Raw genomic sequence first — 15006 nt, 5'->3', positions numbered from 1 at the left:
GACACTAATTCTAGTCAAGTCCGACTCGGGGGGGGGTGTGCTCATCTCCATTTCTAAGCTGAAGAGCTGATGCTGTACATAGATGCCTCCTAGGTCATGTGGTTGGCATGACTTCATGGAGCATTGTTACCATCCCGCAGAAGCAGTACCTATTAATCTACTCACATTTGCATGTTTTCGAACTTCTAGGTTGGCAGAAGCTGGGGCTAACAATTGGAGCTCACTGGCGTCCCATGGATTCGAACTGCCGACCTTCCAGTCAACAAGTTATGCAGCTTAGTGGTTTAACCCACTGTGACACCACAGCCCAGCATATCAAGCATACTCTGCACATAAACGCATACATTGAAAAGATAGGTGCATTAATACCTTGGAGATGGTCTCCTCAATTAAACGTATCAAGTAAGTTTATATTGTTTTAGCTGTTTAACTGATTTTGTAAGCTGCTTGAGTCTCATTTTGGAAGAAAGTTGGGACGTAACACAAACAGATTAACAAATAATCTTCAAAGATCTGTTTTGTAAATTCCCGAAAAGCCTGAAGAGTTCTTAATAGGCTTTTGAGGGTCCCTTTTCAGAAGAACTTGGTCCACTCTGGCTGGGGAATTCTTAAGTTGAAGTTCAAAATAATTTTTGAGAAAGTCCTGTACATTTCTAATCAACGCTTTTTCTCAGTGCTATGTCAAGCATATCCTCCTCTGTCATTCCTGCCTATTTCGGCTTTGTAGCATGGGGGGACTTTTACTCTCTAGGTCTGAATAACACTTGATATAGAAAACAGTGCAGAGTTTGGATATCCCCCAAAATGTTATACTTCACAACATGATTTGACTATGTAGAACTCCAGGATATTAAAAGAAGACTTCCTAAAATACACGTTACAGCTCAAAGGCACAACCTTGTAGTCGTATTCTTGATACACTTTCGATGGTAGACTGGTGAATGGTTTATAAAACTGTTGGTTGCTTACTGGTCCCCGACTGTGGTTAAATTAACAAGATGGCATCCCCAAACTGGAAGCTTCCTGAAACAGATGCGAGGTGATGCTAATGAAGTTGCCTTTACAATTTGAGCATCATGCACTTGCTTGTGAATCAGACGTGTTAATGAAAATCAAGTTGCCTCGGATAATTAAAACTTAATTAGTGGCTGATACTTCATGTTCATTGGGAGGGAGAAACATGGCACCTGAACCCACAAAGTGCAGAGGTCTGCTTCATTATTAAGAATGTGAGGAAGGTGTTAATAAGCTCTTCGTTCTTTGGGGTGGAGAAGGTGACACCTCTTCTTCACTCTCCTTCGCAAAGGCATGGCTCTTTGATAGTTAGATTGTTTCTAAGTGTCGCTGACCTAATTTGATTCAAATAAGAATTGCTCCTCAAGGAGCTGAAGCTGTTCAAGGTTACCTGAAGAAAGTAAGAGTCCTTTATTCCAGGAGATTGAGAGAAAGAGGAACAAGACTGTTGTAGAGCTAAAACATGTTTAAATCATTCAGTAGGGTTCCCAGATTTTCAAGTCTGGATTCCCTTCTCCAAATCTTACTGGGTGCTATAGACCAGCAGTTCCCAAACATTTTTGATTATGGAACCCTTCAGAAGAAACTCACTCATCCAGCGGAATGCCAAATTTCCCCCTGATTCTAATGGAACCCAACTCTGACTCTGATTTTCCCACAGAACTCTAACTCTATCCCTCAGGATTGCGCTGTTGTAAATCAGCCTGATGGGTTCACTTATGTTTTAAGGGCACAAAATGATGAAGATTTAAGTCAAGGGAATGATGCTTCTTTCAATGAAAAAGCTGACTTGGAAAGTGCAGGCCTTCAAAGTCAGTCAAAGCAGCCAGAGACATTAGGTAAGGAAGAGTTGAGCAGAGAATTGTTATAGAAGGCTCCCAGAAAAAAGCACCTGGAGATACAGAACTCAACACAGGGCTTTGTTTATAGATCAGAGCAGACAATAGACATCATAGGGCAAAGCATTTGCATGGGAAAGCTGGGGAGAGATTTCAGGGGAGACAAAATGATTTCATGGGTGGCTTCTATTTGGAAAGTTGTTTACTTTCACGTTAGTTCAGGCAACGTAGCGTTTGAAGTAAGAAGCTAGGCCTGAATTCCTGGTTCATGTTTCAAGTTAAACCTTTGATTTTGGAATTCAAGTATGTTCCTATGTTTATATTCATGATCACGTTTTTCTAAGGATACCTTTTGCTTGTGGACTTAAGCTGTTCTTGTGATTTTTAGCTGGACTATTATTACCTTTGAATCTGTTTGAGACATTTGGACTCTTGTTTGATTATTGCTTATTGCTAAACCCTTTTTGGATATACTACTTCTTTCTCTATTCCTGAATTTTTCCTATACTTTTGATATATTTTAAAATAAACCGTTTGCTTATATTTTGGACTCTTGCGTGGTGTTGTGATAATAGGGGTTTCCAGGCTTGGGGTGCAACATGCACGCCCTCAAAGTTCTTCCTTCTTGCACAGCAGAACTGAATCTCAATGGAACTGATGCATATCAGTCCCATTGTGCATAGGGACATTAACTAGGGAGTGCCGATGTATATCAGGACACCCTTGCTACAGTCCCATTACACATCTTCAGAAATTACCAGCAGGGTTTCTTATCACTTCTGCTACATCGCTAAATATATGTAAACCTCAATCAGTGGATGATACTGGGTGAGAAACTCCCTCCTGAGCACACAGAAAACTGGGCGACCTGGAAGGTGCTGAACAGACTGTGCTGTGGCACCATGAGATGCAGAACCAACCTTAAGAAATGGGGCTACAAAGTGAAGTCCATGGCATGCGAGTGTGGAGAAGAGCAACCAGATAACAAGAACAACAACCTTTATGAACCTTTTAAATCTACTGAATTGGAGATGGCTCTCAATAAATGTAAAAATGGCAAAGCAGCTGGCATGGGTGATCTACAGATTGAACAAATTAAGAACTTTGGCCCAAAAGCAAGGTGCTGGTTGCTGAAGTTGATGAACAACTGCATTGCATCCTATCAGAACCCTAAAATCTGGAGGAAAGCAAGAGCATTCTGAAACCAGGCAAAAGACCGTAACGATCCAAAAAACTATAGACCAATCTCCTAGTTGTGCCATCTCTATAAAGTTCTGGAGAGACTTATTCTGCATAGAAATATGGAAAAAATAGATTCATGTATAATTCCACAGCAAGTTGGTTTCAGGAAAGAGAAAAACAGCAAATCACAATTGAAACTGACTCAGCACATAGAAGATGATTTTACAGGCAGCAGATTGCAGGAGCTGTCTTCATATACCTATAAGCAGCTTATGATACTGTAAAACCAGCTGAAATAGTGGGACAGTAGAGGTTTAGTTGGGGCTGTCCCTGCCAAATCAGGGCAGTTGCAGGATAAAGAAACTTTCTTCCAGATAGACACTATGGACAACATATAAGAGTACTTCATGCATTCCTATAAAATCCTGTAATTTGTATTATTATTATTATTATTATTATTATTATTATTATTATTATTATTATTATTATAGTAGAGTTTCGGTTATTCGACATAAACAGGTGGGCCAAATGTCTAATAACCGGAACTGACAGATATTAGGGAGGCCCTATTATCCCTCCCGGCAAGCCGGTTTAGGGAAGTGCCCCAAGGGGTGCCTCCCACAGGGTGCCTCCCAAGGGGTGAGTGCTCGCTGGAGGGATGGGGCTCATCCCCACGATGAGCATTCGGCTTAGGGAAGCACCCTGTGCAGATTGCTGCGTAGCAACACGCACGGGGCGCCTCCAAGGAGAATGAAGACACTCATCCCTATCCTGTTGCTTCGTCCAATGCCAAAAAAGTCTGACCAAAATTAGGGACTTCAAATGCCAGACTCCCCCTTGAACCTTCTCAATGCAACCTATTGATTTACAAGGCTTTGTTAGATGCACCAGTGGAAAACATGCCCCTGGGGTTGCCTTTTTTGTGTGCTCTCACCACCGTTGTGTTCACAACTTCCCCCCTCCCTATGCCAGTTTTTAGTCAAACTGATTCTAGAGATCTTTTGTGGCTTGGAGAGCAAAAAACAAACCCGTACAAAGGCCTGACCAGATGGTGTAAAGGAGATAACCCACTCTTCCGAGAGGTTGTGGCGAAGCAGCCTTGCTAGAAGCTGATCTCTACATTTCTAGAAGAAAGAGGAAAGAACCTACAACGCAAAGCGCTTTAGAATCATATGCCTGCTTGGCAGGAATGGCTTTAGAGCCAGGCTTCCTGCACTAAAGAAAGAGAGGCAAATGTTTCAATTTGTGGATGTGGGAAGAAGAGGAATTTACTCTGTGGCCATATGGATGTGATATCAGGATGCCTTCTCCATAAGGGTTTAGGGAGAGACCACTGAAAATATAAATCTATAGACATCTGCTGGGATCTTTATTGAAATTTACGGCACCGTAATGCACACATAAGGGAAAGCTGCATACAAATACGCATACCCTGAGAAAAAATTGCAGACAAAAGACATGCATTGGTAACAATGTAACGTGTTACAGAAACTTGCTTCCAAACATACGTACTGTTGTGCACCCTAAAAAATATGTTTTTCTATGTTTTTTAATTAAAATTGAACATTTTTGTGGAAACAAAAGGAATAAACCCGTACTTTAAAATATTGGTAAATACAGAAAACAGAGGCAGATTTATCCATTTATTTATTAGATGCATTGAAAACATATTTGACTTAATCACCTCTAAGTTCAGTAGTTTTCCAAGTGTCCTTTCCAGTTAATAATAATAATAGCAATAGCAATAATAATAATAATAATAATAATAATAATAATAATAATAATAATAATTTATTTCTTAAATTCTAAGATGCAGGTCTTCTCAATATAAACATCTCTAAAATGGGACAATTCTTATGTATTTTTTGTTGGTAGGAAAAGGTAAAGGTTTTCCCCTGACACTATGTTTAGTCGTGTCCGACTCTGGGGGTTGGTGCTCATCTCCATTCCTAAACCAAAGAGTTGGCGTTGTCCGTAGACACCTCCAAGGTCATGTGGACGGCATGACTGCATGGAGCATTGTTACCTTCCTGCAGGAGCAGTACCTATTCATCTATTCACATTTGCATGTTTTCGAACGGCTAGGTTGGCAGGAGATGCGGCTAACAGCAGGAGCTCACCCCGCTCCCCGGATTCGAACCATCGATCTTTCAATCAGCAAGTTCAGCAGCTCAATGGTTTAACCCACTGCACCACCAAGGGCTTTTTGTTGGTAGTGGTTCTGAAATTTGTGTGTGCCTTACAATCAATGGAATCTTAGAACTGAAGAACTATGGCAATAATAATAATATAATACATTTTATTTCTTATTTGTTACCTGCTTCCTCGTGGCTTGAGGCTGGACACACCATCGTTAAAATTAGGACTAAAATTAAGCTACAATCCTACTGTTATTCCCACATAGTGTCCTACATTCTTCATCAATAGTTGCAATTGCAGTATGTCTTACTCTCACAAGAGTGTTCCCTGGAGCTTGGAAAGGTTCCTTCTGGGGCATGATGGCTAGGTAGTTTTTAAAAGTAAATGGGAGTTTTGGTCCAAAAAAGTACCCATGTTGGCTGAGGAATTCTCATAGATACAATTTTTAAAATTAACATGCGGAGTACTGCTCCAAAAATAATGTTACATGATATATTCAGTCATTAAGATGGATATAGGGGACATTTCACCTCTGCTCCCCCCACTATGTGCGGTAATCCCCCACTTTCATCTCCAATCACTGATAAGAGATAAGAGCTGGGATTTCCCTGCTTAGAGATGAAGGAGTGTTATTCAGGGAAACCCCACCTTCATCTTTGATCAACAATGGGAGATAACAGGGCATTTCCTGAATAAGAAAACTTGCTGCTATGTGCTAGTGCACAGTTACTTAGGTTATTTATGTACTGAACATGGAATGATGGTATGTTGAGAGTATCGTGGACAATTCCAATGACCAGTATTAGGCCACCCACTGCTAAATAAGCTTCTTACAAAATGTATCCAGGGTTTTATTTCACCAGCTTTTAGCTTTCCTATGATTTTCACTCTGGTGATGAGACCAATTGATCTATTATTATTATTTTTATCATGCTGGGAAATGTCAGAAGTGAATTGAGGCAAGTTGCTTCTGTTGTGAGAGAATCAGACGTCTTCAAAGATATTGCCCAGGGGATGCCCAGATGTGTTACCATCCTGCCAGGGCTTCTCTCATGTCCCCACATGGGAAGCTAGGGCTGACAGAGAGAGCTCACACCATCTCGTGGATTCAACCACCAACCTTTAGATCGGCAGTTCAGCCGGCACAAAGGTTTAACTCAGTGCACCTCCGCGGCTACTATATCTGTCTTCCCTCCTTTCTTTATATTTTGCCATTCACACATACTGAGTAAAGATTTCGGGTGTTTACCTTGCTTGTAGCAGGCAAGTGAACACAGCTACCATGGTATTGGCTAGAATAAAATCCTGCTTTTTCCCAGCTCAAGCTTTATTGCATTATTTACTGAAAACTTGCCATTGCAACCCAATACTGACAGTTTGTGTGTGTCTAGTTCTCCTATGCCATCCCACAATTCCCAGAAATTCCAGCCAGTTTACCAGCTGTTAGGATTTCTGGGAGTTGAAGGCCCAAAACATCTGGAGACCCCAGGTTGAGAACCACTGATATAAAGAAAAGGAAACTCCTTGCTTAGAGAATGTAGCTGAAGTATGTATGTGCATGGTGCTGAGATGTATTTGGCTTGGAAAGTGATGATATTTATTTATTTATTTATTTATTATTTATTTATTACATCACTTCTACCCCGCCCTTCTCACCCATCAGGGGACTCAGGGCGGCTTACAGTATAACCATACACATTAAAAACAGTTGTCATCAAATTTAAAAATCCATCAAGATTAAAAATTACAATAAAATTAAGAATATCCATTAAAATATACATAATTATACATTTAAATATACATTTAAGGCGCTTTCCATGTTCATGTGGGGTCTGTCAGTAGGTCATATATTCTTATCTCATTTTTGCTGCTACTCATGCTCAAATGCCTGGTCCCATAACCACGTTTTTGTCCTCTTTCAGAAAGATAGGAGGGAGGGAGCCTGCCTGACTTCAATGGGGAGGGCGTTCCATAGGCGGGGAGCCACCACTGAAAAGGCCCTGTCTCTCGTCCCCGCCAGCCGCACCTGTGAGGCTGACGGGACCGCGAGCAGGGCCTCATCTGACGATCTTAAGCTTCGAGGTGGGTCGTAGCGGGAGACACGTTCGGACAGATAAGCTGGGCCGGAACCGTTTAGAGCTTTATAGGCTAAAGCCAGCACCTTGAATTGTGCTCGGTAGCTAATTGGCAGCCAGTGGAGCTGGCGTAACAGAGGAGTAGTACGCTCCCTGTACGCCGCCCCAGTTATTAACCTTGCAGCCTCCCGTTGGACTAATTGAAGCTTCCGAACAGTCTTCAAAGGCAGCCCCACGTAGAGTGCGTTGCAGTAGTCTAAACGAGATGTAACAAGGGCGTGTACCACCGTGGCCAAGTCCGGCTTCCCAAGGTACGGTCGCAGCTGGCGCACAAGTTTTAATTGTGCGAAGGCTCCCCTAGCCACCGCTGAGACCTGGGGCTCCAGGCTCAACGATGAGTCCAGGATCACCCCCAGACTGCGCACCTGCGCCTTCAGGGGGAGTGTGACCCCATCCAGCACAGGCTGTAACCCAGTACCCTGTTCAGCCTTCCGACTGACCAGGAGGACCTCTGTCTTGTCTGGATTCAATTTCAATTTGTTGGCCCTCATCCAGTCCGACACAGCGGCCAAGCACCGGTTCAGGACCTGGACAGCCTCCTTAGTGACAGGTGGAAAGGAGTGACAGAGCTGGACATCATCTGCGTACAGATGACACCGCACCCCGAAACTCCTGATGATCTCTCCCAGCGGCTTCATGTAGATGTTAAACAACATGGGAGATAACACAGAGCCCTGCGGGACCCTACAAGTCAACGGTTGTGGGGCCGAGCAGGCATCCCCCAATGACACCATCTGGGACCGACCCTCCAGGAATGAGTGGAGCCACTGCAAAACAGTACCTCCAAGTCCCATTCCCGCGAGGCGTCCCAGAAGGATACCGTGATCGACGGTATCGAAGGCTGCTGAGAGGTCCAGCAGAACCAGCAGGGACACACTCCCCCTGTCCAGTTCCCGGCGTAGATCATCGACTAAGGCGACCAAGGCTTTCTCAGTACCATGCCCCGGCCTAAAGCCAGACTGTGCCGGATCCAGAAAATCAGTGTCAACCAAGAAACCCTGGAGCTGCGAAGCAACCACATGTTCCAAGACATTGCCCAAATAGGGGAGATTGGAAATAGGCCGAAAGTTTCCGAATTGAGTGGGATCCAATGATGGCTTTTTCAACAGCGGCTTGATCACAGCCATTTTTAGGCTCGCTGGAAACTTGCCCTCCTGAAGGGAGGCATTTACCACCACCTTCACCCACTCGGCCAAACCCCCTCTGGCTTCTCTCACCAGCCAGGATGGGCAGGGGTCTAGGATGCATGTGGTCGGTCTCGCCTCTCCCAGGATCTTGTCCACATTCTCGAGCTCAACCAATTGAAATGAATCCAACAAAACTGGACAAGCAGGTGCACTCGTTACATCCTCAGAGACTGCCGTTAATATGGTGTCAAAGTCGGAACGGATCAGAGCGACTTTGTCCGCAAAGAACTGAGCAAATGCTTCACAGCGGGCTGCCGAGTTATCAGGGCTCCCACCTTGATTGGTGGGAGTTAACAACCCTCTGATGACACGGAACAGCGCCGCCGGACGGTTCTGTGCGGACACAATGTTGGCCGCAAGGTGGGCTCTCCTTGCAGCTTTGATTGCCGCGGCATATGCCCTAAGATAGGAGCCTAGCCGTGTTCGGTCTGACTCGTTATACCCTGATCGCCACACGCACTCTAGTTCCCTCTTCTTTCGCTTCATCGCTGCCAGCTCCTCAGTAAACCAAGGAGCTGGTTTAGCTCGGTTACTCGAGAGGGGACGCTCCGGAGCAATCGTGTCTATTGCCCTAGTCATCTCTCCATTCCAGAGAGAGACCAGAGCATCAACAGGATCACCTGCCGAGGAGGCGGGAAATTCCCCAAGAGTCGTCAGGAATCCTTCTGGATCCATAAGTCTCCTGGGGCGGACCATTTTAGGTCCACCACCCCTGCAGAGGTTGGGGGGCGCAGTAAGTCTAAACCTGATCAGGTGATGGTCGGTCCATGGCAACGGAGCGCTGGTGAGCTCCTCCACACCGCCACCTTCCTCCCATCCCTGACAGAAGACCAAGTCCAGTGTGTGTCCCGCACTGTGGGTGGGGCCTGTTACTAATTGGGACAGCCCCATGGTTGCCATGGCGGCCATGAAGTCCTGAGCTGCACCTGAGAGGTTGGTCTCGGCATGGACATTGAAGTCCCCCAGCACTATGAGCCGCCGGGACTCCAACGCCAGGCCCGAGACCACCTCAGCTAGCTCAGGCAGGGAGACTGTAGTGCAGCGGGGTGGTCAGTACACTAACAGAATCCCTAATCTGTCCCAGTCTCCCACCCTCAGGTGGACACATTCAAACATGGTCGACTGAGGGACAGGGCACCTGGTCAGGGGGATGGAATCCTTATAGACCACCGCGACCCCACCTCCCCTCCCTCCAGATCTCGGCTGGTGCTGTACGGAATAACCCGGCGGGCAGAGCTGGGTGAGATTAACTCCTCCCATCTCGTCCAGCCAGGTCTCCGTAATACATGCCAGGTCTACATGCTCATCCAAGATGAGATCTTGGATGAAAGATGTTTTTCCGTTCACTGACCTGGCATTAAACAGCACCACCTTTAACCTGGAGGGACCGCCATCCTGGCTACCCAGATTAGCTATGTCAGGAGACCGTTTTGGAACTATTAATGTCCTACCAAAAACCCTAGGCCGAATTAAATGATTTGGTCTCCCTTTCCCGTATCTCCCCCTCCCAGACACCACCTCTATAGAGGCTCCCCACCCATCAGAACACCCTCCTCCCCTATCACACTGTCCTTTCCCTTTCTCTTCCCCTGGTCCAAACGATGTTATTTGGTTTACTAGTTTTCTGTTATAGATTGGCATCCTTTCACACCCATTCCCTTCCCCCACCCTGCAGTCCCCATAACCCTCCAGCCTCCCCCACCCCCCTCCAACAATACAAAGTGCAAATGCAGTTGTAAAGTGCAGAGGGTGCATGAGCAGCATAGGTATAGGTCTGAGCTGACTAAAGTGCAAGGCAGCCAGTGGGGATTATGATGGTGAACTAATTCAATATGGTGCAATATGGTATTATAAGGTGCCAGGGCAGGACCAATTAGAGATGATAGACTTAGTAAACTAGTCAGGGGGACCAGGCTTCACAGTGCATAATAGTTATTATAACAGCATTTAAAGATTGTTATAGCAGCAATATATAAATAATGACTTGACCTCAGTAAGACAGACTCTTAGTTCAATAGCCAATGCTGGGGAAAGCGAGGAGGGCAGTAGGCCTGCAGCAAGAGACAGAATGATTTTAAAGTCAGTTCCTCTGCCTTCTTCTTCCTCCGGATGGCTTTGGAGTTTTAAAAGTCTTCCCTCCCTTCTTATGTCCACTCACCAGCGCTGGGAAAAAGGGAGGGGGGCAGTAGGCAAGGAGTCCAGAGGCAGCAACAGGCAGACTGGCTGGAGATGTTTCTGGCCTCTTCTGCAGCACAACAGCAGGCCTCTCAGCCCGTTGGTCAGTGGTCTGAGCAGAGAACTGTAAGATGGGGCACACCTCACACTGTGCCCTGGCTATTAAGTTAAGGTTCACCTGTAAGCCAGGACTAAGCTAGGCTTGCACACTGGCTCAGCTAGAACCAGAAAGTGGCCTTCAAAAACAATGACTTGCAATTTTAAGATCAAAAGAAGCAGCATGGCATTGGATGATGACTTTGGAGACCAGTAGACTCAGCCATGAAAAGTCACTGGGTGTCTTGGGAGACTAGATGAGAAACTCCCTCCTGGGCACACAGAAGACTGGGTGACTTGGAAGGGGCTGAACAGACTGCTTTCTAGCACCATGAGATACAGAACCAATCTTCAGAAATGGAGCTACAAAGTGGAGTCCACAACACGTGAGTGTGGAGGAGAGCAAATCACAGACCACTTACTGCAATGCAGCCTGAGCCCTGCCACATACACAATGGAGGACCTTCTTCTAGTGACACCAGAGGCACTCCAAGTGGCCAGCTACTGGTCAAATGATATTTAGTATAATGCCAAGTTTTTTTTAATATTGTATTTTTAAATACATTACAGCTATGTTCTCAGTTTCACTTCTGATACAAGAAAACATCCATTGTATCCATCAACCTATCTATTGAGCTGGAAGAAATTATTAACATTAAATTTGTGATGAAACCAGAGCTTTCTTTGTTGGGAATACTGGACGAGCAATTATTGAGAAAATTTGGAAAATTACTACAATATAGGAAGTCTGAAATAATTTGAAGGCATACAACCTAAAGTTGGCCATAAAAACCCATTGGATCACCCTGGGCAATTCACCTGTTCTTAGCCCCAGAAAGCTCTATGAAAGGATTGTCAAAGATCAGAATGGCTTGAAGTCACATAAAATCAATAATATCATGGTCCTGAAGTGGTTCCAATTACAAAAAGTGCTTCTGTTTCTGTTTTTCAAAAGTAACAGCATCAGTTTCATACATACAAATCAGAATGCTACAAGCTGCTGGCCTGCGGTAAGCACTCTCCGCCATCATCGACCTTGTCACCACCTCAACACCCACAACAGAGCATTGCAAGTCGCCACTTGAACCCCGAAACACTCTTCTCTCACCATTTAATGAGGCCACACACCCCATAAGTAGAAAAGTAGCTAAATATTTACAACAATGCAGGAAAGAGGGATGAAGTCACCTTCTTTGCGTACTAGTGATAATGTGAGTTACATATACCCTAATTGTTTCGGAAAGGGCTTAACAAGCCAATAGCTATTTGTGACTATGGTTATCCAAGCATTGCTAAATGGACAATTTAAAATAAAACAAGACTACCTTTCAAACACACAAGTACTGACCCATTGCCCCAGAATACTGCAAGGCAAAAATGAAAACAATACAAACGTAAGAGCTCCTTCCTAGCTTCACACTTTCCTCTCATGCCTTAACATATAAGGTTACAATCTTCATTTTTTTGTCAAAGGAATTAATTATGGGTAGCTAGTTATTTGAAATCAATTACTAGCAAGATCTCTGGCCCCTAGACCTGGGTTTGTAAATACATACCCAGTTCATGATGAGGTCTTTGTATTTTTCTAAATCACATGATAATGCTTCAAACATCATCACAATATCTCTGATCTGACTCATAGCTTCTCACTCCTTACTTGACTTGTGGGTATGATTTCCAGTGAGAAGTGTATGAGTCAAGAAAGTTTATGAAGATGATCAAGGTAGAGTGTGAAGGAGGTGGAAGAAAAGGCATGAGTCTCCTATTGATAGTCTTCTTAAATTTAATTTCAAGGCGTATCTACATTGTAGAATTAATAAAGTCTGGCACTACTTTAACTGCTATGGCTCAGTGATATAATTTTACAAAATTTATAGGCTTCTTGTGCCAGTGTCTCACCAAACTACAAATCCCAGGCCACCATCACATTGAGCCATGTCGTTAAAATGCTACCAAACTACATTAATTCTACAGTGTAGATGCACCTCCTATTCATGTAGTAAATGTTCAAAAGATTTTCCAACGCTGATGAAAATGTAGTTATGACACAGCTAAGAGTGTTGTCTCCCGCCCCAGTCTATGTGCCTGATACCAGTGTTACTTAACAGAGAACAAAAATGTTGGCACCAAAGAATACACTTTCCTAACTTTATCCCATGACTGGCCACTAGAGGGCTGGCCATCATCAGAAGTTATATCTTGAAAATTATAAAAATTAAAATCAAAATAAAAAAAACTGAATATTTTTGTTTGTTTACCAGAGTAAATTAATTAAAATAATGTGTAGAATTCGGGGTTACATCCAGTTGTTAGCAATCTATGCATCACTGTTTTTTTTCTGCAGACAAGCAATGTGTGGTCTTTGCAAAACAAAAACAAAATCTTTGACTAGAATGCTGTTGCTGCATCACATATTCATAAGTGAACTTACCTCTGCAGGAAATTGAATTGCACACTTGCGTAACATCTATATCCAGTAAAGAACAGTTGTTACATTACTGCAGAGCTAGCAAACTGAGTGATGTGCATGAGACACCAATACACGAGAAGACCGATGCACGATGGAAGCAATGGATCCTGTGAATGATGGACATTGCGTTGGTCCCAAAGTGCATCACAACAGCCCTTGAGAGAACTGCTCACCAATGTGCATTGGGCGTTCTTACTGGTTCCTGTTATTCAGTTCAGTAACTGGATTTCTCAGTGCCTCTGCTTTGTAGTTAGGGCCTCATGTACACTGCCATATCATGCACTGACACTCTCTTTTCCCACTGTGGGACAAAGTTTATGACCAGGCTTTGAAAATGCAACACACAAACACACTTTTCCAGTGATGATTTGCTTCTGATCTCCAGAATCGTAGTCCTATACTCAGACCAGAACTATGTTTCAAAACAGTCTGGAAGTGATTCCTTGTAACCTTGAACCACCTGCTTCATGCTGCCAATCTCACTCGGACAGACCGTAATTGCTTAGGAGGAAAATGACAAGCACTTGGTGCATGTTCAGAAGCAACTTATGCTTTTGCAATTAGTTTAATGATATGAATGTTCTCAGGACTCAAACTGATGAAGAGAAGACTCTTAGAATATATTTTGAAGAAGCTTGATTTAGATGAGAAAAATTGCTGTTTTGGATTATGTCTCCCAAAACAGAGATACGGTATGGGGTCATGGTTTAAGTATTGAACTACAGTTTTTGGAGATCAGGGACAAATCCCCATTCAGCCATAGAAACTCAAAGGGTCACCTTAGGCAAATCACGTTCTCTCGACCTCAGAGGAAGGCAAAGTCAAATTTTGTCTGAACATATCTTGCTGCAAAAACCCTGTGATAGAGTCACTTAAGAGTCACCATAAGTTGGAAATGATAGGTCTCCACCATCAATTTCTAAAATCCCTCAGCTAATTTCTCCCCTAAACTCTGATCATGGAATAAATGGTTAGGGTGGGGGTGATGATGGTAAAGAATGGAGAAAGACTATCTCTGGATATTGCAAAAGCAAGAAATCAGAAGCCAAATAGAAGTTCTTTCCCTATTCTCTTTTGCATTGGAAACTCTCTTAAATTCACAGAAAATGTTCTTCATCGGCTGTTCTTTGACTTAAAAAATGTTTTGCACATCTCACCTCTGCTGCTACTACATGGCAGGCTATGACAAGGCTAAATCTATTCTGACACCTATGTGAACTTCAACCACTTTGCCTGTACTTGACCCAGCAGTCCAGAGTTCCCAGTGGTGTTTCACTAAGTGCTTTGCAGCCACAGATACGGGGTATTTTATCCAGGCCCAGGTTCAGTAGAAGGGCAAGTCTCTATCAAACATCCCTTTTTCCTTTTTTATTTGCTTGCTCATTCTCCAATTCCCTTTCAACCTAGTGACTTTTTATTCACCTTTCAAAGCCAAGTTGAGCCATGGAACGTAACAAGGAAGCTCAATGCCTATTATTATTATTATTATTATTATTATTATTATTATTATTATTATTATTATCAACACAACGACGTTGTATGGCACAGCAAACAAGATAGATATGCTGGATTTCGTTTCGCAAAACCACAAGTCGAACACTTCCCAAGTGTCTAGGACTGTGTGATGTATTTTCTGATGATGTGTGCAGATCCCAGTAGGGTGGCCTTTTGCAGTTGGCAGATGGTGATTTTGTCAATGTCTATTGTTTCCAAATGCCGGCTGAGATCTTTTGGCACAGCACCCAGTGTGCCCATCACCACCGGGACCA

This window comes from Anolis carolinensis, chromosome 6 (assembly GCF_035594765.1).
Source record: "Anolis carolinensis isolate JA03-04 chromosome 6, rAnoCar3.1.pri, whole genome shotgun sequence".
NCBI lineage: Eukaryota > Metazoa > Chordata > Lepidosauria > Squamata > Dactyloidae > Anolis > Anolis carolinensis.
Note: the sequence above shows the minus strand (reverse complement) of the source record.